Raw genomic sequence first — 25561 nt, 5'->3', positions numbered from 1 at the left:
GATGCCCCAACATGTGGAACAGATTCTGATGATGCAGTTTTATCTTTCATTGAAGAATATGCAACATGTGCTATACCTAAAAGCACAGAAGAAAAAAACTTAAAAGAGCAAGTTTTACGTTTCCAAAGTCATCGGTGTGGAAAATACTGTCAACGAAAGTACAAGAGTAAAGATAAATTCTACACAAAATGTTGATTTGGATTTCCACGACCTGTTCTTTCAAAAAGAAGAGTAAACAGTTTTATGTCAGCTGTGCGACATACCATTACAAGAAAATCTCCGAAAAATACCTACAACCTAAGAAGAAAAGAAGAGTCAAAATATATAAATTACTACAACCCAGTCATTTTATTCATGTGGAATGCTAACATGGATATTCAGTATGTAGCTGACAATTCTATTGCTGTTGCTCGGTATATCACATCTTACATCACTAAATATGAGAAAACGGAATTGAAAGAAATGTGGGAAGAGATTTCTCACGAGAAGACTGTCAGTAAAAAGCTATACAATTTCAGTTTAAAGATGTAATCGCATCGAGAAATTGGGTCATACGAATGCTCAGATAGGTTATCATCTGCAAGTCTGTACTCCAAATCTAGAAGAATAATTTGGGTAAGATTAGGCCTTGCAGGAATGCGAAATCGGGTACTGAAATCTATTCGAGAAATTGAATATTTAGCAGAGAACGAACCAGAAAGTACAGACATTTTGAAAACAAATATGTTGGACACATATTACCCAAACAGAAGTCATCATCTTGAGAACATGTGCCTCTATGAAGTGCTGCAGAACTACATTTTTACACGGAATGCCACAGAAGACATCAACAATGGAAAATATAAAGTCATTGGTGAGGAAGGATGTTTGGTGAAACAAACAAAAGGAAGTTTGACACTACTGACAAAAAGGAATTTTACTACTTAGCACTTTTACAGCTGTTTAAACCATGGCGTTCAGAGGATGAATTACTTGGAGATTTTCAGAGCTATGAAGATTCCTATAATGCATGTAAAGATAGCATAGAATGCAGTACTTTCACAAATTATGTACAAATGTTAAATGAAGAAATTGAACAAGAAGCTACAATTGCAGCTGAGGTAGCTAGAGACAGTTCTCAAGACAGTCAAAGTTCTGGTACGCTCAGTCAAGATCCCCTAGGACAACCAATCGTAGAAAATGAAGCTGCAATAGCCATGACTGAAGTGGAAACCGCTATGAATCAAGCTCAGGAAGATTTAATAGACTTACCAAATTTGGAACAACAACTGATTGATGAACAACAACAAATTTATGAACAAGTCACAAAACAAATTGATCATGGATTACTACATGAAAATAAAGAGTGCTCGTGCACTTCATTTGAACCAATCAGAATGTATGTGAGTGGACAAGCTGGAACTGGAAAAAGTTTCTTAATTAAAATAATTAGAAGCTACCTACAGAAAAAAACTGATTCAGCTTTGTCTTGTGTTGTTACTGCTCCAACTGGGTTAGCAGCATATAACATAAAAGGAATTACCTTATATCGTTTGCTAATGTTACCAGTAGAGCATGAGAACAAAATAGAATACCACAAGCTAACAGGAGAAGCATGTGTTGAAGTTTCAAGAGTGTTGAAGAAAATGAAAGTTCTCATTATTGATGAGGTAAGCATGGTATCAAACTTAATGCTTGCCTTTGTGCATTCAAGAATGCAGCAAATTCTAAAGACAGACTATGACGTGTTATTTGGAGGAAAACATGTTATAGTTTTTGGGGATCTACTGCAGCTCACTCCAGTTAAAGGACAACCAGTATTTAATACTCTTGCACATGAAGACACTAAAAAGTCATTAGGAAGTATAGGTAATGTGAATATTTGGTCAAACTTTGAGTACAAAGGGGCAGATCTATATTGAAGATGAGCCACTTTTACGCAGCCGTTGCGTCACTTTTGTGATGCAGCGGCAGTGTAAACCCTGCGCCACGTTGCGCCATATTTACATCGTGACGCATCTATGGAGATGCGTCACGATGTAAAGCCCTGCGCCACGTAAAACCTGCGTCAGGTTTCACGTGGGCGTGTCGACAGAGGGGGGGGCGTTCCGTCGCAGGAACGCCCCTGAAAAGTGACTCAGTCAAATCTATAAGATTTGACTGAGTCACTTTCCCAACGCTGATGCGCCAAAACCCTGCGCCTGCTTGAAGCAGGCGTAAGGCTTGACGCACCATGTTAGGGATAGGGTAGGTTGGAACAGTGCTGGAGTTGCGTCGCGCTTGCGACGCAACTGAAGCACTGCGCCAACCTTACGCCATCGGATGCGTCACGCCTCTGTTTATTCCTGCGCCATGATGCGCCGCATTGTAAATGCGGCGCATCATGTGTGGCGCAAGGGTAAACTTGCGTGACGCATCATTCCTGGCGCATCCTTGCTGATTTGCAGGGATGCGCCAGGAAACATAAATCTGCCCCGAAGAACTCATTACCAATATGCGGCAAGCAAATGATGATGATTATGCAAGTATTCTCAAAGATATCAGAATTGGACTACTCACAGAACATGGCAGAAAAGCTTTACAGAGTCGATTGCTATGTAATTTGTTTCCAACAGAACAAATAGTTGCAGAGAAAATATACAAGAAAATTTCGGAAAAAAATACTGTAATCTGCTTAATGCCAACACTACATGAATGCTCTATATTCAATGAAGAACTTTTGAAATTGGAAAATGAAGAGATTATGAAAATGGAAGCCGTGGATAAAATACAGCATGAAGGAATAACTATTATATTGACAGGCAAATTGAAAACTAAATTGTATTCTCTAGAGAAAAACGTATCGAAAACAGCTGGTTTAGAAAAGAATCTTTATGTATGTATGAACTGTCAAGTAATTTTAAGACGTAATTTGAATGTAGAAAAAGGTTTAGTGAATGGAGCTATGGGTAAAGTTGTGGGATTTGTTAATTACCAGAAAAAAGATGGAATTGAATTTTTAAAAATAAAATTTGATCAGATTGAAGAGGTTAAAGACATTAGTCATTGTTCAGTTCGTTTTTTGCTTGTCAAAGACTTATATGTACGTAGGAAGCAGTTTCCGTTTTCTCTAGCATATGCTGTAACTATTCACAAATCTCAAGGATTAACTGTAGATAGTGCTTTTGTAAACATTGGATCTAGTGTGTTTAAAGAAGGTATGGCATATGTTGCTTTGTCACGAGTGAAAAAATTATCTGGTTTATTCATGATAGACTTTGATGACTCAAAAGTTAGTGCTGATGCCAATTGTGTAAAGGAGTATAATAGATTAAGAAGAAGCTATGCTCCACATTTAGGTCAGTATCCTGTGTTTGAAAAAAGTGTTGTTTGTCGGAAAAGGAGAATTGAGAATGTCTGTAATGAGGATGTACAGAAGAGAAAACAAAAGGAGAGGTATGTGATTGCAAGCAAAAAGAAAAAGGACAATGTTGAAGAGGTTGTTGGTTGTTATTTTGAAAATAGCTCTGGTGTCAACTGCTACGCTAATGTAGTGCTGAAAGTTGTATTTTATCTTGAAAGTTTGCAAGAGCAGATAATACTAAATCATGAAAAAAGATTTTGTTCCCTGCTGAGTTTCCTTTATGAGAAGTTGAGTAATGATAAAACTAAAATAGAAAGTGCTTCTGATGTTAGAAATCTTTTAGATGTATGTTCTGGATGCACACAGTTTACACAAAATGTCCAGGAAGATGCACAGGAATTCTTAATGTATATGCTTATGGTACTGGAAGATGAAGGGGTAGAAATAGAAAATATGTTTGGTCTCTCTTATAAATGGGAACATTGTTGTGAAAACTGTATGAACACATGCAGCACTAATGTTGATTCTGAAAGGTTCATACATTTAACATTACCAGAGAGTAAATCAGTGACTTTTAGTAAATTAGTTAAAATGCAAATCACAACATGGAATTTTCTCAATGTAAATCAGAAATGTTATCAACATTATTTTTAAAGAAATATGGACAGTATATAATTTTAATGATACAACGTTGTAGAGCTGATGGAACATAATTGGACACTTTAATAAAGAAGTTTGTAGGAAATCAATTATCAATATCAGGAAAGACTTTTGTTGCAGTTGCAATCATTTTCCATGATGGACCTTCTATAACTTCTGGTCCTTACACAGTTTATCTAAAATGTGAAAAAGGCTGGACACTGTGTAATGATTCTCAATTGATTTTCAAGCAACGTTTGCCTGCAGAATTACCAAATTCCTACGTAATGTTTCTAAAACCATAATTTTAGATACAAATTGCACCATCTGAAGAAACCAATATTTCAATTTTATAGGATTACCATTGGATATTTCACCTAAAAAGGATTTAAAAATTACCATTTGGCCTTATGGAAAGGTAAATGTTTCTATTGTGGACTTCTTTGACAGATATTATTTTGGTGTATGTGCTTAAGCAACAAGATTTACAGACGTTATTTATTGCAAATAGTTATTGTTCTTAGAAGATATTTTTAATATATATGTTACATTTCTATCAAGGTATGTTTTACTGAGGATAGATTCAGGGCTTTTTTAAACAATCTTTTAGATTGTTTATTTTTTTGCCCGCTGTTAAGTGATGAATACAATTGATATCGCTATTTTCAGTGCAATTCAATATATTCTGAAACTATCAAAAAAAGGGCAAAAAATTACTTTGTTAAATATGAAAATATGTGTACTATATTCTAAAATGTATTGTTAAATATTACTACTTTTTTTCTTTTGTTCAGATCTAGAAAGAAAATTTAGGAAACTGAATCCATTTTTCTTGTGATTAAAAAAACCCATTTATTTCTAATGAAGTTATTTTGTTGGTCAGGTAAGTTTATAATATCTGTATTTCTCACCCCTTCACTTTTATGCTCCCTTTTCTTCACTTCTCGTCACTCTGCTTTTCTCATTCCCCTTCCCTCTCTCTTCTTCCTTTACTGCTCTTTCGTAACTCCCTCACTCCTTCTCTACTACTCCCCTAGGTTTACTGCCTCCATCACTATTCTTTCATCCATGTTTCTCTCCGTGTCTCCATATGTCTCAGTCATTCTAACTGCCTTACTCCTTCTCAGTTCCTTGCTCACTGTCTCTGTTTCTGTCTCTCTCCCCTTGTCTGTCTTACCCTTAATTTCCTTAACATCTCTGTTTCTACCACTCCTCCTCTCTCCATCACTCATTTTCCATCTATGTTAATTTTTTAACCTTCTCCGTCATTCTCCTTCCCTCACTTTCCCTAACTGTCACTATCCTTTACTCATAGTCACTCCTATTCTCCTACTTAACTTCCTCCTGTCTGTATCTCACACCCCTTCATCTTTTCGCATTATTTCCTTCACTCTCCCTCACTCTCCTTTGCTCATTGAAATCCTGACTCCCTTTCTCTCACTCCAGTTTCCTAAATCCCTCCATCCCCTCACTCCCCATCTCTCACTTTCCCTTACCCCCTTTTCTAATCCTCATACCCCTTATCTCACCATCACTCCACTTCTCTTACTTTCAATCCCTTTACCCTGCTGTACTTCATCCGCTTCATCTGTTACTCCCTTTTCCTATCTCCGTCCCTTACTTCCCTTTTCTCACTCCCCCTCCATCACTCTCCATTACTCACTGCCATTCCCTTACTCATTCACTCTTCTTACCTGTATCCTCTACCCTTAGTCCTTTTGTTGCAGTCAGTCTTTCACTTCCCTTTCATGACTGATCATACTTTCCTTTTCTCACTCATTCTGTCTGTCCTTTCCTCCTCTTCACTCAGTCATTTCAATCATTTCAATCATTCATGTATACACTACACATTAATTCAATAAAATTACAACACAGTATATTAGGAATATAGCTCTTCTTGGAGAAGTGAAGTGAGTTCTGAAAAGAACTGGTTTTTTGACTTTTTTGTTTTGTATTTTTTTTTTCTTTAACAATTTTGTATTTTTTAAAACATTTTTAGAGCACCAAAAAAAACTGGTAATGAAAAACTGTTCAACAGGATCAAAAACAATAAATGAAAAAAATTATGGGCTGGAGCATGTGTGCTGCTGTATTTTGTTTTCGATCAAGTTAATACTGCTCTCACCGTAGCAAAGAACAGCATTGCACACATTACAGTGTGTGTTCACCTTCTGGAAAAGTGGGCGGATGTCCAGTGCCCTGGTACATGGAGAATCTGCGGCCGCAGATGATGTGCTTGGCTGAGCAGGTGGAGGGTTGTCTCTTAGGGCTCTAGTTGACTCTCGAGCATAAGGTACAGGATGCACTGTCTTGAAGTGTCTCAGCATTGAATAAATACTAAAGGCGTATTTCTTGCTGGGATCTCCTCTGGATAAGACAGTTCCACAAATAGTGAATGTCACCTTCGGGGCATTGACCTTCCTTTGGCCCTCTGGAAAGGTGAAGAATTTCCAGATAAAAGAGTATTTTTGTTTGGTCTTCCTTGGTGGTACCACAAAGGTCTCCTCCTCACTCCCTGAAGTAGACTGCTGTTCTGCCATTTTCAAGTAAGATTTTATTAGAGTAGCTGTTCAGCTCCTTGTCCAAGGAAATAAGAAGAAATAGTGAGGGGAGTGGGTGTGGTGTTTGAAGATTCTGGAACAGAAACTACTATGAACCAATGAAAAGTGTTGTTTCGTAATCACATGACTTGCCGTGCGCGCACCGTGCTCGCACGGTGCGCGCACGGTGCTTGCACGCATTTGCGCACGGTGCACGCACGGATCAGAAATGATTTACTTTTAACCCGATTTCTAAAACATGAAAAGGAGGCAGGGAAGACACTTCCTGACCCCCTACACCTTCTCAGGGGTCCCTAAAGGACCTCGTAAATAAAAAAAAAACATTTCGTTTAATAAAAAAAATTGCCGGTGAGCGCACAGTGCTCGCACGCATGCGCGCACAGTGCACGCACGCACGCATCAGAAATGAATTACTTTTAACCCGATTTCTAAAACATGAAAAGGAGGCAGGGAAGACACTCCCTGACCTCCTAGACCTTCTCAGGGGGTCCCTAAAGGACCTCGTAAATAAAAAAAAAACATTTCCTTTAATAAAAAAAATTGCCGGTGCGTGCACGGTGCACTCACCTTGAAAAACCCTTAAAAAGAAAAAAAACATTTTAAACTGTTTATAAGTTTATAGAAGATATTAACTATGCTGTTCAACTTTATCCAAATAAAAAAAAAAGAGCTGAGCCATTCCATATTACAGGATACAGTCAATCTATAACTTTATACATAGGTAGTTTATTGTAAAATAAATATATAAAAAATATAATAATACATACATAAATTAGCATTTAAAAAACCTTACAAATTCACTAAAAAAACCATAGGTTTCACACACGTTATAGTTAGAAATTAGCATTTAAAAAACCTTGCAAATTCACTTAAAAAACCATAGGTTTCACACAAGTTATAGTTAGGAATTAGCATTTAAAAAACCTTGCAAATTCACTGAAATAACCATAGGTTTCACACACGTTATAGTTAGGAATTAGCATTTAAAAAACCTTACAAATTCACTGAAATAACCATAGGTTTCACACCAGTATAGTTAGGAATTAGCATTTAAAAAATCTTGCAAATTCACTGAAAAAACCATAGGTTTCAGACACGTTATAGTTAGGAATTAGCATTTAAAAAATCTTGCAAATTCACTGAAAAAACCATAGGTTTCACACATGTTATAGTTAGCTGGACATTTCACTCGTACATAACCATTGAAATTCCTCCGTTATAGTTAGTTCAGCTAACTATAACTCGCGCGACTGCAATCCACTGCTGATGACATCACATATTACATCACTCATGACATGGTCAGTGACATCACTCATGACATCACTGATGACTGATGAGAGTAGAGGTACTCTGACCCCATGTTTAAGAAATAGGGGTGTTAGTGACACACGTTATGTGTTCAAAATTGATTTATTTTAATCGCTCAGCCCCCATGGATTGTCGCAAGGACATTATGACTACCGACGTCGTCATGAATATTGGTGGGACTATAAAAAAATATATCAGTGAATCATTAATAGGCATTGTTATAGAGATATTTAGATTATGCTAAATGTTTTTACAGAGTTATTTATATAGTGAATTATCTACTGTGATGGTTAGCATTAATTATATAGTTATAATTGTTGAATGTGTTTGTGGTCATTGAATGTCTGCTTTTGTTTTCCGTTTTTGCAATGTGTCCGGAGAAATCACGATTACCAATGTCATTACGATCTCCAGAGTCACTGCAAAAATAGGTTCTAGGGATGCTTTTTATAATAACTCTCTAGAAAAACATGACTTTAGAGAATATTGTAAGAAACACCCTAGTGTGTGAAATACAGTAGTATGTGTGGATATATGTGTTTTAGACATTATGGAAAAGGCGCAATCATTGTGGTTAACAATGCCATTGCGACGTCCCGATTAAGCGGGAAAACAGAAAATAGGTCTGAAAGATGGTTTTTAAAGACATGTTGTACAAAAATATGAGTTTGAACATGCTTTGAAAGAAGTATGTATATAGTAAAATGTGTAGTGCAATGTTCAGAATAGATTTTTTACATATCATTTTTGGATGTGTTGCTGGTCATTCAATATCTGCTTTTGTTTTTGGTTTTTTTTTACATGTCTGAGAAGATTGCAACGTCTTCGCGAAGGTTGTCAGAAACTAAAGAAAAAAAACCTTTAAAATGTATTTTTTACAATATTTTGGATACTGGGTGGCTCTTGAGCCGTTGGTTGTGTGTATATATATGCTATACATGAGACCGGATGCAGAGTTTCAGGTTACTTAGAAACAGCCTGTTGCCACTGAATGACCAGCAACACATCCAAAAATGATATGTAAAAAATCTATTCTGAACATAGTTATTTAATTCCCTTTTAGCAATTAGTCAATATAGTATTGCAAGTATTAGGTGCTCCTGGCAGATCAAAGGTATTGAAAACAGAGATAGGACTGGTAAGAAATGAGCAATAGCTGCCCATTCTGAGATATAGGAATAAAAAGTGAAATAAGACTATATTCACTAGTCACACTGCATTATAGATCAATACATGCCCTGCAAGCACTGATTTTACCTAATATAGATTGAAATGACAATCTGCTGTTTCAGTGGTTATAATCTTTTTGTCTCAGACCCATAGGCTTTGGAGGAATTGAAATAGCACTGGAACAATAGACAGAACATTTGCTCTTGCCTTATACCTGCCCTCCTTGTTCTCCAGTTTTTGAGCAATCTAGGATCTTCAAATACAAATTCCTTCTGAAGTCTACCTTCAGAATAAAGTAGTATTGGATTTTCTCTCATAAAATATGTACCCATTTGATCACCTCACAGTCTCTCAATGCTAACTTAATATGCCAAAATTGCTCCAGTTAAGTTGTCTATTAAAGAACTGCTCTTTGATAAGTCACTGAATTACTTGGTCTTGGAATAATCACAGACAGATTCCTTCCATATCATCATGACCTCACCCACAAATTTGTCAACTAGCACACCATCCATAGTTTCTAATTTATATAGTTCTAACATCCACCCTGCCCCTGCCTTCTCTTTAAAAACAGCTACGTCACATCTGCCACAAAACTGCTTTCCTAGCATTGTGCACAAACTCCATTGCTCCCTGATGAATATCTCCTCCAGTGCTCTAACCCAGATTTAGAAAGACCTGTAAACCTGGGTTTACACCATAATGGTGTGCCTACCTGAAAGAGGTGTAGCAAGGAGAAGTATATTTATTTCTCCTCTTCACTTCCTCTTTCCATGTGTGCTGCATTCTGCAGAACGTGTACTAAGAGAAATTTGCACCAACAGGTGTAGCAAGGAGAAGTATATTTATTTCTTCTCTTTATTTCATCTTGCCATGCCTGCTGCATTCTGCATCATGTGTAGAAAGAGAAATATGAAACAAAGGATTAGTTTTGTGCAGGAAGGTGTACCTTCCTGTACAAAACCAATCCTTTCAGTAACACAGGCATCCTTGCAATATGGTTCAAGGGTGCCTGCATTGGCACTAGGCAGACTCAAGTGCACCAATGCAGGAAGAGAGCTGAGGAGCTCCATATCTTAGTAGATATGCCACAGTTCAGCTCTTTAAAGGAGTGTTCAGGATAACATTGTGCCTGAAAAACCTGTGTGCACTGCCTTGTGTGTTTAACATACAATGTCAACTGTTTAAACACTTATTCAGCTGTATTAAACCATGCTATATACACAATTTAAATAATGAATTTTTGAGGGCGTGGCCAAGATGGTGGAGGAGTAACAGCTCGGCGCTGGAGTTCCGCCGGGTGAGGCCTAAAACTTGCTGGGTACCTGCCATCCCTGGGCGGTAATTCCCCCTCTGAAGAACAAAGGGACCGGCCTACATAGGCAGGAGAGTCTGCCGAGATCTGACCCCGGAGAGAAAGTCAAGCACGGACGTCGCTGCGGTCTGACACAGCGGGAGAGTAACAGCGGCCGAAAAGACACTCAGGAGTTCGGTAGTGGTGACGCGCTCTGGCGTACGTTTGCTCTGCAGCCTCGGCAGGAGAATGGCGAGTTGGGGGATGCTTCCAACCCCTGAGAATATCAGTGAGCCTCTTGGTGAGGGGAACTCTGCACCTGCCGCCTGAAGGTAGTATTCCCCGCCCAGAGCTACCCAGAAAAGAAGTCCAATCGGCGGTGGACAGCGTGCAACACAGAGACGCACCCCTAGACCCCGGGTGGGCTTGCAGAATTTCTAGTGCCCGCCCACTTTGCAGCATACCCACGAGACAGTGGAAGTAGGTGTTCGGGGGCCACTACTAAAAATGGCGGCCTGCGGCCCACTCCTTAATGGCGGTGAGTAACCTGATCAATGGGGCCCTGTAGGCAGTGAATCGAGCATGGAGCGTGTGGTGTGGGAAAGGAAGGCGACCACAAGACTGAATATTTGTAATGGAAACCCCCCATACCACGGAAGAGAGCAGAAGGGGCCTGGGCCCTGGAGGAGGAGGCGACAAGCGCTGCAGTAGCAGCACCCAGGTACAGTGGCCTTACAGGTCCAGCCCTGGGTGTGCAGGAGATCGACTCAAAGCCAGCAAATCCAATCCACAGGCCAGCAGGACACAGGGGATCTAGCAGAGCAGAATGACTGGGAGGAGACTGACCACGCCGCAGACGCCGGACATTGGTGCCTGCGCCTCTTTGCCTCGGTCCAGACACTTGTCGTGGGAGAAGCTGCTGAGCCTTATAGCACCTTCCAAAATGGCATCAGGCCGAACAAAAAAGGATGGCTCCATCAAAGACATGCTGGGCAAACCAGGGTCTATAAAGACAGAGCTCCGAGTGGACTCCCCCGTGGGGGCGGTGAATGAGGCAGCGCCCAGTACAGAGACGGGAAACCTAGAGGAACCTGTCATGCGACATTTTATGGAACAATTGATAGGTACACTCAGAAATGACTTCTCAGCTTGGCGACAAGAAGTGGCCTCAGATATCAGATCCCTCAAGTCAGACCTAACAGAATTAAGGGGTTGGGTGGATGCCATGGAACTATCAGGAGATGGCAGGGAGGATGAACTGCATGATCATGCCCAGGAGCTTTTGGAGCTGTGAGAAAAGAATGAGGAACTATGCTACAGGCTAGAAAATTTGGAAAATAGTTCACGTCGCTCCAACATATGACTTAAATGGGTACCGCTTCAGGCAGACTCTAGGGACCTAGAAGGACTAGTGATGCATTTCTTCAAGTAGGTAATCCCGGAATTGAGAGACCAGGATATCCTTTTGGACCGCACCCATAGGACATTCTTACATGCCTCCATTCATATACCCAAAAGGAGAAGATCATGGCGTCAACAAGGGACACAACGGTAATCTCATTCCAGGGTATGCAGGTGGGCATAGTCCAAGATCTCTCCCAGGACACCCTCCTAAGACGCAGAGCATTACGACCGGCTTCCTCCTTCTTGAGGGAGATGGGGATCCGCTATAGATGGGGGCATCCCTTCAGGCTGATCTTCATCTGGCTTATTATCACAATAGGAGCTACAGGGGAAAAAAAAGCCAGGACGCCCCCCACTCAGCACATCATAAACATAAACTGGCCTGACCAAGCAAATACACCTAGTACAACTTAGGGTTTGAGATTTTCATGATGATACACACACTTTTCTTTTGCTGTATAGAGAGAAAGTAACCTATGATGATAAGTGGGTTTGCCGGTGAGTACCAACCAGCAACCCCCTTGGTGTTATGACCGTGAGGTGCTTTCTTTCCTTTCCCACACTATTTTCTTGTTATTTGTGGGTGGGATCGTTTTTTATGATGGTTGTATGACATTGGTTTTGAAATTTAATACACCACGACACACTGACTAGTGAAAGGGAACACACTTTTGTGGGAGCTGAAAAGCATTGGAAACCCTTGGAGTTTCGAAGTTGTACTAGGTGTATTTGCTTGGTCAGGCCAGTTTATGTTTATGATCTTCATCTGGCAACAAGAAACACGCGTGGTACGTACCTTGGAGGAGGCACGAGCAATTCTGGGTCTGGAAACGGCACAGGGGGAGGACACCGAGCAGTCGCAGAAACCACAGAAGGAGCACCCAGGGAGCAGGTACAACCATAGTCGTCGGACGTGGAAGGAATCCACGATGAAGCCGTCAGAAACAGAAAGTACTAAAGAAAGGGAAGCCCTTCTCAAGCAACTCCAGAACCACAAAGCCTGAAGTACTGGGTATTTTAAGCCCAGCGGTGCAGGGGAACACACCCTATGACTTCGGGGTTCTTCCTGTTTCAGACCTACAGAAACACAGAGTCTTCTGGGTGAAGTCAAAGATCGTTTATTGGCTGCAGACCAATTACAGGCGTCCTAGAAGTACAACAGCGTGTATGTTCTCAGGAGACTGCTGAAAATCACAGTAACGGGCTTCTCCTTAAATACAGATTTTCCTGCCTCAGGCATACATTCCTAGGTTTATGGCATGGTCATTCAAAGTATACATTACAAACGAAAAAGCAGAGTCATGATGACCATCCCACATTCCAGTTAAACAAGCCCGTAATTATTTACACAGTAAAGCTCAGATCCCACATCAGATATCGATAGGCCCCAATAAACATGAGCATCTCCTGTTTTGGGAAACAAGCCATAAAGCAGGAACAGTCAGGTGTGAAAGAGATTAGCTGGAGGCTCGTGTAGGATGAAAAGACTTTATGGTGTGTCAAGCCCTGATGCTAATCACAGGTGGCCAGAGGACGGGGAACTCGTGAGACCAGTTTGACCCGGGGCAGCGGAGCCAAGCTGCCCAGGTCACAGAAAAGTCAAGGAAAGGCACATGTGCTCTAAAAGGGACGTTTTAGCTTTATGCTATATAGCCTATGTGAGGGCAACCATAAGATGGCCACCGATACAAAATGGAACCCACGTAGTGATGTGAAATAGCGTATACACAGTGCATTCATAGCTAAAACGTTACAGAAAGCACTCGTACATACCGCATTAACCATTCGCGGTTCACTATTACCGAGATAGACAGGGGTAGGGCCTTGTCTCCTACGCGGTCCCAAATTCTAAAGTACGACAGACCCTCCTTTTGCCCTTACATAGGCAATAACTATACTCATTTCAATCCGAGTCTAGGTCAATATTCACGAAGTCATGGAGATGTTGCTGTAGCATCATCCTATTACTTAGCTCGTCCCTCGACACAGGTTTCCTTACAAATAATGTAGCACAGAGGCTACATATCGCAGGAGCACACTGTATGTACAGACAGAACAGGAAAAGGATGTCTAAGATCATTCCAATGACCATCAGAATTTTCCAATCCCAGGCAGATATCAGTTCCCAGAACCACCCCATCAGTGACCAATCTCCTTTATCCACGTGTATGGATTCAGATATTCTATGCAGTTTGGAGATGGCTTGATAAACTGTTGGAGCTTTGTCTGGTATGAAAATGCAACAACTGGATTGGATAACCTTACATACCCCACCACGGTCTGCAAGTATGACATCTAGAACCATGAGGTTCTGCAAAGTCATGAGGCGATCCGCTTGGAGCTCAGCTGACAAATTACCAAGGGCACCGGCCTTAACATTAACAGTGGATTCAACCACACGAGTCAGCTGTCTCAGGTTCCTACTATTAACCATAGGTCCCCAAAACGGCAGGAAACCCAAAAAGAAGTCTCCCGCTTCCTGACCGGCAGTATCCTCCTTACTAATCACGCCTCTCACAACTCTGGTCTTGTGATAGTCGGAGGCGGCAGTAAAGGTTGGCGGTAGCAGATTTGCAATATAACATGTGCCCGAGAAATCAGGGGGCAACCATGTATATGCTCGGTCATTGCAGATGAAGTATGTACCCTTGGTAGCCAAAAACGCAGGGGAAAACTGTGACGGAAAAGTGTACGTTTCAGTACAGTCACTTCTTCCCAGTTGAGCTCTAGGATTCTGACCATTACCTTGTAAACAGAACCGACCTATGTGGGGTACGACCCAGATTGGGGATGAGATTTTCCGCTGTCTTTCACCCAGACTAATACTATACCCCGTCGTGTTCCACCTTACATAAGCTCTCAACTCTTCTTTGGGAATGGATGAGTATGCATCGATATCTCTACTCATATCGGCAACTCCTTTCACTAAAGCTTTGTTATTGGTGCTAGGTCTGATGGAACGCGGTTGTCGCGGGGAGTACGCATCTAGTGCATAGAGAAACATGGTCTGGAATGCCCATGACGATCCATTGTAACTATACGGCAGCACCAGATAAGGAATACCCTTATTAATGGTATGTGGCATTAAACCACACAACCAACAATTTGTTGTATTCATGACTAGTTGGTGCTGGTGCAGGAGCTGAATAAATGAGTTATTCACAAACTCAGATCGTCTAGCTTGTTCATGTTCAGGCAGAGGGTGACAAGAGTGTGAGGAGATAGTAGGAGGAGGTGTAGGCTGTACAGTGGGTGCAATGGGCTCTTGAGAGGAGAAGAATACAAATCCTACAGTAAACACTACCATACTACATAATACAAACAGGCATAATAATACAAAACGTTTGCGTGTCATGATTTTACACATTCTTGTTTTAAAGTTCATTTCCTCAGTGAGTCTCTCCATCTTACAAAACTCCATCCTCTAATCGTGCTGCTCGCGGCGGGTGAGTATCTTCTGCTAAGGAGTACGCCTGTCAGTCCAGGGAACGCCCTAGACCAACCAGAACCGTCGACCTAACGTCTTCAGCCGGTACCCCAAAGTCTTGGCACCGTGACCCTGTGGCTGAACCCGGATGGTGGTTCGAAAAACAAAAATCAAGAAAGTCCTTCAGATGGGAGAGCTCTGGTTATCAAAAAATAGAAAGGTAAAGAAAAAGAATATGTATTTGTCCGTGGGCCTTGGCCTTAGATTGTAACGAAAACGGCCAGGCACTGTTTGATCTCGAAACAAGAGTTCAGGCTCTGTAGTGTCCAATCGAATTGACGGTGGCACAGCTTCTTGCAGAATATCGTCACTTTCCTGCGCTGAAGTCGTGCCTTTTATGCGTGCATCACTGAACGGCACAAAACGAGGTACAGTGTCTGTTTCAGAGTCTGCGATACCCTCCTGGACCCACCGGTCATACGGCAGAGGCAAAGGGATCCTCTTCACGTGGGCGCCGTGGATCCAGTTTTTCTTCCCCTTCACGCGAACAGCTGATCTTGTCGACAGCAGCACGAGGTGAGGGCCAATCCAGCGGGGCTCCTCATTGGTCTTCCTCTGAACATTTTTCACAAGGATCCACGTGCCTGGTTCGATAGGGTGTCCAGGAGCTTCAGAAGCCGGGGGGAGAGTATCATGCACCTGTTGGTGTAAAACACGCAGTGTAGCTGTCAATTCGTGCAAGTAATCAAACAGTACCGGATGCTCGATCTCACTGAATTTCATCGGTCTTGGCACACCCCATACATTGGCCGGGCGGCCAAAAACGACCTCGTAGGGACTAAGTCCCACTCGGGAGTGTACGGTCATTCTGGTGGACAGGAGTGCTAGAGGCAGAGCGTCAGGCCATTTAAGACCTGAGCTCGCTTGGATTTTGGCCAGTTTAAGTTTGAGGGCGCCATTGTAGCGCTCTACTAATCCTGCTGATTGGGGGTGGTTTGCAGCGTGAAACTTCTGCCTTATACCTAGTCCCTCACACACGTTCTTCATCACTTGACCCACAAACTCACTTCCATTATCACTCCACACCATTCTTGGCATTCCAAACCTAGGGAAAAATTCCTTCACAAGGGCTTTGGCTGTGGATAGAGCAGTGTTATCTTTTAGAGGATAGGCCTCTATCCATTTAGAGAAAGCGCAAACAACCACCAATACATATTTCAGGTTGTTGCATATTTCCATGTGGATACAATCTAGCTGCAAAACTTCAAATGGATATGATGGAGGTGCAAAATGACCAGCTGGAGTTGGGGTTCCCCTACCAGGGTTGTACTTCAAGCATACCATACAATTCTTGACCACATTCTCTGCACACTTAGGAATTCCAGCATTCTGCCATACTGGAGCCAACAACTTACAGATTCCTTTCGTACTGATGTGTGCCATTCCATGTGCCATAGTAACCACTGGAAGCACATATGCATCAGGCAGCAACCATCGCCTGTGTTCTGACAAATAAATCCAACAACCATTCTCATCCAACTTACCCATACTTTCTCTCCACTTGCTTAACTCTTTCTCTGTGGCTTCAGCTTGAAGAGACTTTACACTCTCTATTGTGTTTTCACACATTCCAACATCACCAACCCATCTGGCAGGGCCTGCAACATACATTCGAGTCTTCACATCTTTTGCTGTTTCTTTCGCGACTTCATCAGCAAACGCATTACCACGACCAACATCGTCAGTGATTTTCTTGTGAGCACTGCATTTCATAATCGCAACTTGCAACGGTAGGGTCAGCGACTCAAGGAGATCATTCACCAACTTGCCATTCTGAATCTTAGCTCCATGCGAAGTCAGGAACCCACGTTCCTTCCACAATCGCCCAAAACTATGAGCCACGCCAAAGGCGTACTGGCTGTCTGTATATATATTTACTCTCATTCCTTCAGACAACACGCATGCTCTCGTAAGGGCAATCAATTCTGCTGCTTGAGCCGAATTTTGCGGCACACGCGCAGTTTCCACAATCGTGTGCAAAGTCGTGATAGCATATGCAGCAGCCGTATCACCATTTGGAAGCTTGAAACACGAACCATCCACCCATAAAGTACCATCACACTCAGTCAGGGGAGTATCTTTGAGATCTACTCTTCCTTTCGTCTCTTCTTCTGTTCTGAACAGACAATCATGTTGCTCAATATCATCTAGGTCTGCTGGAATTGGTAATAGTGTAGCTGGATTCAACGTGTTACATCTCTTTATGTGTATGTGATTTGCTAACAGTGTCAGCTCATAACCAGATAATCGTGCACTAGTTAAGTGTTGTGTCTTAGTCCTATTTAACAATGTGTCCACAGCATGTGGAACCATGACAATCAATGTATTATCCATTACTAGTCCAGCAGACTGTCGAATAGACATAGCTGCAGCGGCTGTGGCTCTCAGACAACTTGGCAATGCCCTCGCTACCGGGTCCAAGGTTGACGAAAAATATGCGCATGGACGCGGTCTGTCGCCAAAAGGCTGCGTTAACACTGATAATGCGCAACCATCTTTCTCATGAACATACAATGTAAAAGGCTTGCTGTAGTCAGGGGTACCCAACACAGGAGCTGAACAAAATGCATTACGCAATTCCCAAAAACTTTTCTGACACTCCTCAGACCATGGGATAGGATTCGGTGTGTCTTTGCATGTTAATGCTAACAAAGGTTTTGCCAACAAAGAAAAACTTGGTATCCAATGCCTACAGTATGAAGTAATGCCCAAGAAAGCACGCACTTCTCTCTGTGTTTTTGGCACACTCAACTGTGCAATGGCTTGAATTCTTTCTGGGGTCAGTTTCCTTCCCTCCTTCGATAAGAGATGACCTAAGTAGGTCACTTCTTGTCGACAATATTGCAGCTTTGAGAGAGACACTTTGTGATGGAAGGCAGACAAATGACGCAACAATGACAAGGTAGCTTCCTTGCAAATCTTTTCAGTATCAGCGGCGGTCAGTAAATCGTCGACGTACTGAATGAGGATAGCGCCACTCGGTAAAACCAGTGCATCAAGCTACGCTTTCAAAGCCTGACTGTATATTGATGGACTCTCACAGTAGCCTTGGGGAGCGCGTTTAAACCGGAAGCTGCGACCTCCTAAACTGAAGCCAAAAATGTCTCTGCTCTCCTCTGCAATTGGGATGCTAAAGAAAGCATTCTTTAGATCGATCACTGAGAACCATGCAGCGGAGGCTGGAATCATGGTTAACAAGGTAGCTATATCAGGGACAACTGGAAACTGTGGTACAACAATCTTATTAACCTCTCTGAGATCAATCACAAACCTGTAAACAGGTGGCTGTGAAGGGTCCGTTCGTTTTAAGACAGGTAAAACGGGACTATTGCAAACGTTGCCTCTTGTCTCTTCAATTACGCCCTTCTTGATCAAATCGTTGACAATTGCTAACAATGCTTTCTGACCTTCATTGGAGATCTTATACTGGGGAATACGTGGCAATCTGACATTGGCTTTTAAAGTGACCACATACGGCGGTATTTCCAAAAGACCCACATCATTGGGACCAGTAGCCCAAAGGGCATCCGGAAGGGATGACAATTCAGGTGGCATTGCATTTTTAGACAAATACATCGGGGAAATCACTTTCTTGCCTAATGTAAGTTGTACTCCTGAAGGAGAACAATATAGTGTCGCATGCAATCTTTTTAGCAAATCTAAGCCTAGCAAATTTTCACCACAACCTGTTGTTAGAATGAGGGGTGCTTTCAGCTCACAAGGTCCAACAGAAAGTGACATAGGACTAGAAATTGGGTTCCTAACTGGGGCGCCAGAAAAACTACTGAGACATTTATTTCGCCAGACAAAGGCGCGCCAGGGAGTTTTGAATGCATAATTGAACTCTTTGCAGCACCAGTGTCCAGCAGAAAGGGCTCCGTTACATTCGCTGTAGTTACTTTAACATATGGTCCGCTCTGATCCACTGGTACTGAAACAACTCCCTCTCTCTGTCTATGGCTGTCCTAGTAATCATTATCTTCTACATTGTCATCTTCTGCATAATAATCGTTACTGTAGTACTGAGCTGTATTGCCAGTCGCATTGGCTTGCTGATCAAAGCTGTTCATGGTATTTTGAGGCGGAAGAGGACGCGCGTTCTGGGGAATATTTCCACGCCCCCTGCCTCTAGAAGCTTGCTGACCACCTCTACCTCTTGCGCCATACGCATTACTGTTACGCTGCATTAATTTAGGGCAACTATATTTAAAATGACCTTCCTCTTTGCAATATGAACATTGGTTGGGACCTACAGGGATTCGTGGTTGATAATACCCGTTCATTTGCTGATTATTCTGAAACTGTTGGGGCTGCTGATAGATACCTTGTGTTGGCCTATAACTACTCTGTCCTCCACGTGGTGGATAAGCCTGCTGCAAGAGGACCTTTGTCTTTAGTTCTTTCGTTTTCTTATCTGTTCTATCCTTCTCATCTTTGTCTCTATTCTCATAATACTGTTCAGTAGCCAGTATTTGCGCTGAAGAGGAAACAGCCCAGGAACTTTCTGAATCTTTAAGTTTCTTACACAACTCGGGGAGTAGATTCTGCACAAATTTATCGACAAATAACCGTTGGCCACCTTCAGTGCTCATGTCTTGACCACTGTGGTCGATAAACGTTTCTTCAAACCTGGTAAAGAAATCGGACACTGTCTCATCTTTCTTCTGCTTACATGCGGACAGTTTGTCCCAATTTACGCGCATCGCAGGCATTATAGTTTTCATGTAGGTAATAATTCTACCAGGGAGCGCTGCTATGAGGGGCTCAGGTTTTGCACCACCAACTTGTCTAGCGTCTGCGGCAACGATATTAGCCCATGTATCACCCAATTCTGCAGCGTGATCTACATTATGAATGGATCCCCATAAAGGCTGCGGAACCACATTCGCAAACAGCATATCTATGTCGGCCAAATTCATTACACATGATTCTGCAGTCTGTGACAACTCCTTATAATATCCTGCAGGGTTTTTACGGGGGTCAGGCAATGTCTGTTTAAGTGCTAACACCTCAGATCGCTTCCATGGGACATGTACCCAAACACGCTGAAAATGTGCTGGAGCAGCAACAATACCTCAAGCGGCATCAGCCGCAACAGCTTCCTTCCATACCGGAGGGACTACTCTCATGGGGTATTGTCGCGCTTTTTCCTCCTTCCCCACAGGGAAATCCTGGTCAAACAATGATTGCTGACAATCGCCATTTCTGAGGGACAGTAAAGTCGCAACTGCTTTATCTACATTGGGGCCCACAATTACACCTGTTCCGAAATCAAATCGTACTCGACACAATTCCTGTGGGTTTGGGTTTGCACCCTTATCTTCCAATTCCTCACAGAGGAATTCACACATTTTATCAAAGACATACCTCTGTTTTGGGGCATCCCATTGGTGGAAAACGTTAACAACCTGTTCCACATCATAGAGTGAAGGGAAACCAATCCACCTACGCGCCAGATGATCTAACACCTCTTTCTCTTCGGGACCAGGTAGCTGACTACGCAATTGCTTCCGCTGTAAACCAGGAGTCGCACTAGATGACCCAAAGAGAGGCGACATTAGACTAGTAACTACATTAGCTAGTCGTTGTCGTGCTGAAGGAGAAGTTGAGGCGAAAACAGGGGGATAGACAGAGGGAAGAAAAACAGACTCAGATACAGGTACCGGGGTAGTGTAAGAAGGAGCACCAGAGGAAGCCGCTGGCGTGCTAGGCAAAGTCGCAGAAAGCGCAGGGGTAACAGGTAGCAAAACTGGCGGCCCTTGAGAGGGCTGCACTGCAGGAATAGGAGCCAGCTGAAGAGGAGCTGGCGGCTGCAGGAAGGCTTGCGGCATATTTACTAGAGGCTGCGCATTTACAAGCTGTGGAGATGCTGTGGCATTCTGCGCGTATGGGGGTGGCGAACTTAGCAAATGGGACATTAGGGAATCATTTTCTTTCTCTTTTGTCTCATCTTGCACAAGGGGTGACAAAACAGGGTAACATTTATCAATCCCTAGTTTGCGCTGTCTATGTAACTGCTCATTCCTTTGTTCCTCCTCATTATCTTTAAATTGCACAGCTGCTTGCATCACTGACATACCTCTCTCTCTCTTATCTCTTTTCGCTAGTTTAATTTTCTTCTGTTTGGCTTCCTTTCGCCATAGGCGGAAAGAATCAAACATCGCCGGCCGGGCTTTCTTTTTAAACAATTTAACTTCCAAATTATCTAAGATATCTGTATCGAAACTACCATTTTGGGGCCATTTTAAAACACCGTCCTTTCTGGTGTATCGGATCCATATTTCATTATATGCAATGGGGCCCACGCCATGTTTTACATAAAGCTCATAAGTAGGAGTTCCAATTGGAGGAACCGGACATGAATCCTCTAACTGGAAATCCCTTCCACAACCCAAACAAAACAATCTACAAAATACACTAGAACCAGGCATCTTCGCTCACTAGTCTAGTTTCAAAACGTCAAAGGATTATCGAATATGATAGTCTCGTGAATACACGAGTCCTCTGGCTTTGGGACTTGCAAGCACCAAATCGAAATGATCCTGAAGGATACCAAATTCAAACTGGGAGACGCTCCACTTATACTTAACTGAATATTGATGATCGATGGCGTCACCAGAAGACTCTCTTGATTGTTTCGCTCTACCAAAATCGTCAAGGGTCCAAAACAGGGCGATTAATCAGGGCAGCAGTCCTCCGTAGCCGTCAGGACGCGGAGAACCTCGCAGAAAAGACTTTCGGACCACGTCGACATGCAGGGGTCGATGAAGTGGCGGCCTTCCTCCAGAATTTCCACACGAAGCTCCTCACGAACCTCTGGCTTGGACCGGTACCGCTGAAATCGCGCCGAGTTGGGCGCCAACTGAAGTACTGGGTATTTTAAGCCCAGCGGTGCAGGGGACCACACCCTATGACTTCGGGGTTCTTCCTGTTTCAGACCTACAGAAACACAGAGTCTTCTGGGTGAAGTCAAAGATCGTTTATTGGCTGCAGACCAATTACAGGCGTCCTAGAAGTACAACAGCGTGTATGTTCTCAGGAGACTGCTGAAAATCACAGTAACGGGCTTCTCCTTAAATACAGATTTTGCTGCCTCAGGCATACATTCCTAGGTTTATGGCATTGTCATTCAAAGTATACATTACAAACGAAAAAGCAGAGTCATGATGACCATCCCACATTCCAGTTAAACAAGCCCGTAATTATTTACACAGTAAAGCTCAGATCCCACATCAGATATCGATAGGCCCCAATAAACATGAGCATCTCCTGTTTTGGGAAACAAGCCATAAAGCAGGAACAGTCAGGTGTGAAAGAGATTAGCTGGAGGCTCGTGTAGGATGAAAAGACTTTATGGTGTGTCAAGCCCTGATGCTAATCACAGGTGGCCAGAGGACGGGGAACTCATGAGACCAGTTTGACCCGGGGCAGCGGAGCCAAGCTGCCCAGGTCACAGAAAAGTCAAGGAAAGGCACATGTGCTCTAAAAGGGACGTTTTAGCTTTATGCTATATAGCCTATGTGAGGGCAACCATAAGATGGCCACCGATACAAAATGGAACCCACGTAGTGATGTGAAATAGAGTATACACAGTGCATTCATAGCTAAAACGTTACAGAAAGCACTCGTACATACCGCATTAACCATTCGCGGTTCACTATTACCGAGATAGACAGGGGTAGGGCCCTGTCTCCTACGCGGTCCCAAATTCTAAAGTACGACAAGCCGTCATGGAGGACGAGGTATCGTAGAGCCCGGGAGATCTCACCTGGATCCCCTTGAGTTGTAGAGTCGATCGAGAGACTGGGTCTTTCAGTAGGGCTGACTTCGCCGGGTGAAGGCTCCCTCCCCCCTACATATAGGGCCTGAAACATGGAGAGGTTAGAAGCCAGGCTCATGGACCATCCGTCATTGGTGATATTCTTTTATTAATCAATGTGTGGTTAGTATGTTGAAGGTCATATTTTTTGTTGACTTTAAATTGGAGTTCTATCAGTTGTTTTTTACCTTCTGAAGGGGACATCCAGTAATTAATCCTGATAGAAAAGTGGTTCAAGGAGTCAGGATGGGCCTCCCAGGGTGTGTGGAGTAGACAGGGGTGGAATCCATTCTAACAAACGCAGTACCTTAGCAGATATATGGAACTAATACATGATTAGGCACCTCACTGTAGGACCAGGGACAGTCCTCCTACCAGGCATTGGGTGGCCTTGTTACCGGAGTGGGCGGGATGTCAGGTCGCTCCCCTCTCTTCTTGGGGATCCCATGGGGGTTGGTATGCTCCGGCAACTCCCGAAGAGAGAGATTAATTTCTGGTATGCACTAATCCAATTCCCTTCATTGTACTTGATGGGGCTGGCCGCCAGCGGGGCCCCGGAGGTTTGGGCTTGCTTACAGCACACTTACATGCACCAAAGGGATGCCCGACCAAACTTTTAAGATATTGAGCCTCAATGTTAGAGGCCTAGATGCACCCATGAAAAGAATAGCCTTACTCACCCTTCTGAAGGAGTTCGGATGCGATGTATGCCTCCTACAGGAAACGGATTTAGTATGCGCGGGCTGGCAGCGGCTTAGATCATGGTGGTTTGATAGGCAATATTTCTCATCCACACATGGCAAACGGGTGGGGTGGCGATTTTTCTTGCAATACACTTCTCTGGGAGGGTTCTCTCCACACAGGCAGATATCCCAGGCAGACTATTATTCCTGCAAGTGGAGGTCAGGAGATGCACCTACACTTTGGCTTCAATGTGTGCCCCAAATGATGCCCCAGAGACTTTTTTAGACAAGCCCTGGGGGAAGTGTTGATGTCACCAGACGAAGACTTCATGGTAGGAGGGGATTATAATATCGTTCAAGACTCCCAGCTGGATAGATCAGTGTCTAGGTCTGGTAATGTAGGGGCACTAGTGGACACCACTAAGAATTGGGTGGCAGAAGTGGGGCTGGTGGATGTGTGGCGCAGGCGCAACCCAGGGACGAGAGAATACACTTTCTTTTCTGCAGCCCACCAGACATATGCACGCCTATATTTCTTCTTCATCTCGCATAACTCATGAGACAGTGGCAGCGTCTATAGGGGTTGGCAGCACTCTCAGACCATTCCCCCATTATGCTACTAGTGAAGCTGCCTAGAGGCTTGCCCTTCCAGAGGCAGTGGCAACTGAATAATAGACTACTCACATACGAGCAGAATGTGGAACGGATCAAGGAAATCCATTCAGGATTTCCTGAGCGCAAATGACGATGGCTCAACTCCAGTCGCATTGCTTTGGGACACACTTAAGGCAATCCTCAAAGGCCACTTCTTGGCTATCTCGGCGAATGTTAACAAAGAAAGGAGGGCTAAATGCGACGCTCTAGAGGGTACGGTGAGAGAGTTGGAAGAAGTCCACCAACGTACTGTTGAGATTCGATTGAGACACCAACTTACTGTGGCACGGAAACAGTTGAAAGCGTTGGGCACAGACAGAGCTGAGTATGCCTTGATACTCCTATTCTCTCTTGCCTTCATAATTTCTTCAGCGAGACTGGTAACCTCACCCCCACTATGTACATGGCCTCCATCTTTGTTCTCCCAAAGCCTGGGAAAGACCCTGCGAAGTGCGCCTCGTACATACCCATCTGATTGTTGAATGTGGACCAAAAGATCTTTACTAGTGTATTGGCGGCGCGGCTAGCCCCGCACATGCAAAGACTCATTGACCTGGACCAATCTGGTTTCATCCCAGAGAGGAACTGCAGTGATGGAACCAAAAGGCTCTGCGTCATCCTAGAGAAATCGCAGCGTACCCAGACCCCGACCATGGTACTGTCAGTCAATGCAGAAAAAGCTTTCGACAGAGTACATTGGTCATACCTGCAAGAAGTACTTAATAGGTTTGGGCTTGGGGAATGGTCCCAACGCTGGGTTCAGGGAAACTATACCGCTATGGAAGATAAGGTCAAGGTGAATGGAGTAGCGTACCAAGCTTTTGGAATTACACCGGGGTACGAGAAAGGGCTGCTCCCTGTCACCCCTGCTATTTGCATTATACATGGATCCATTTGTGGAAGGCATCCGCCAGCATGGGGATAATACAGGTCTACACATGGGTGACAAGGAGCACAAGAACTCACTGTACACAGATGACATACTGTTGATCTTGACACAGCTATTTACCTCCCTACCGCCCCTTATAAGAGAGATGACAGCATTTGGCCAGGCGTCGGGCTATGAAGCTAACTTATAAAAAACACAAGCCTTGAGCATGACAATCGCCAGAGTGGACTGTATAAGATTGACGGAAATGTTCCTGTTTGAATGGGCCCCCGAGGGGCTTACATGCTTGGGCATAAAGATTTTCCCGACAATGGAACTTACTGCGAAAGAA

This window comes from Triturus cristatus, chromosome 8 (genome assembly GCF_964204655.1).
Source record: "Triturus cristatus chromosome 8, aTriCri1.1, whole genome shotgun sequence".
NCBI lineage: Eukaryota > Metazoa > Chordata > Amphibia > Caudata > Salamandridae > Triturus > Triturus cristatus.
The sequence above is the reverse complement of the archived record's forward strand: the minus strand, read 5'-3'. Positions refer to the sequence as shown.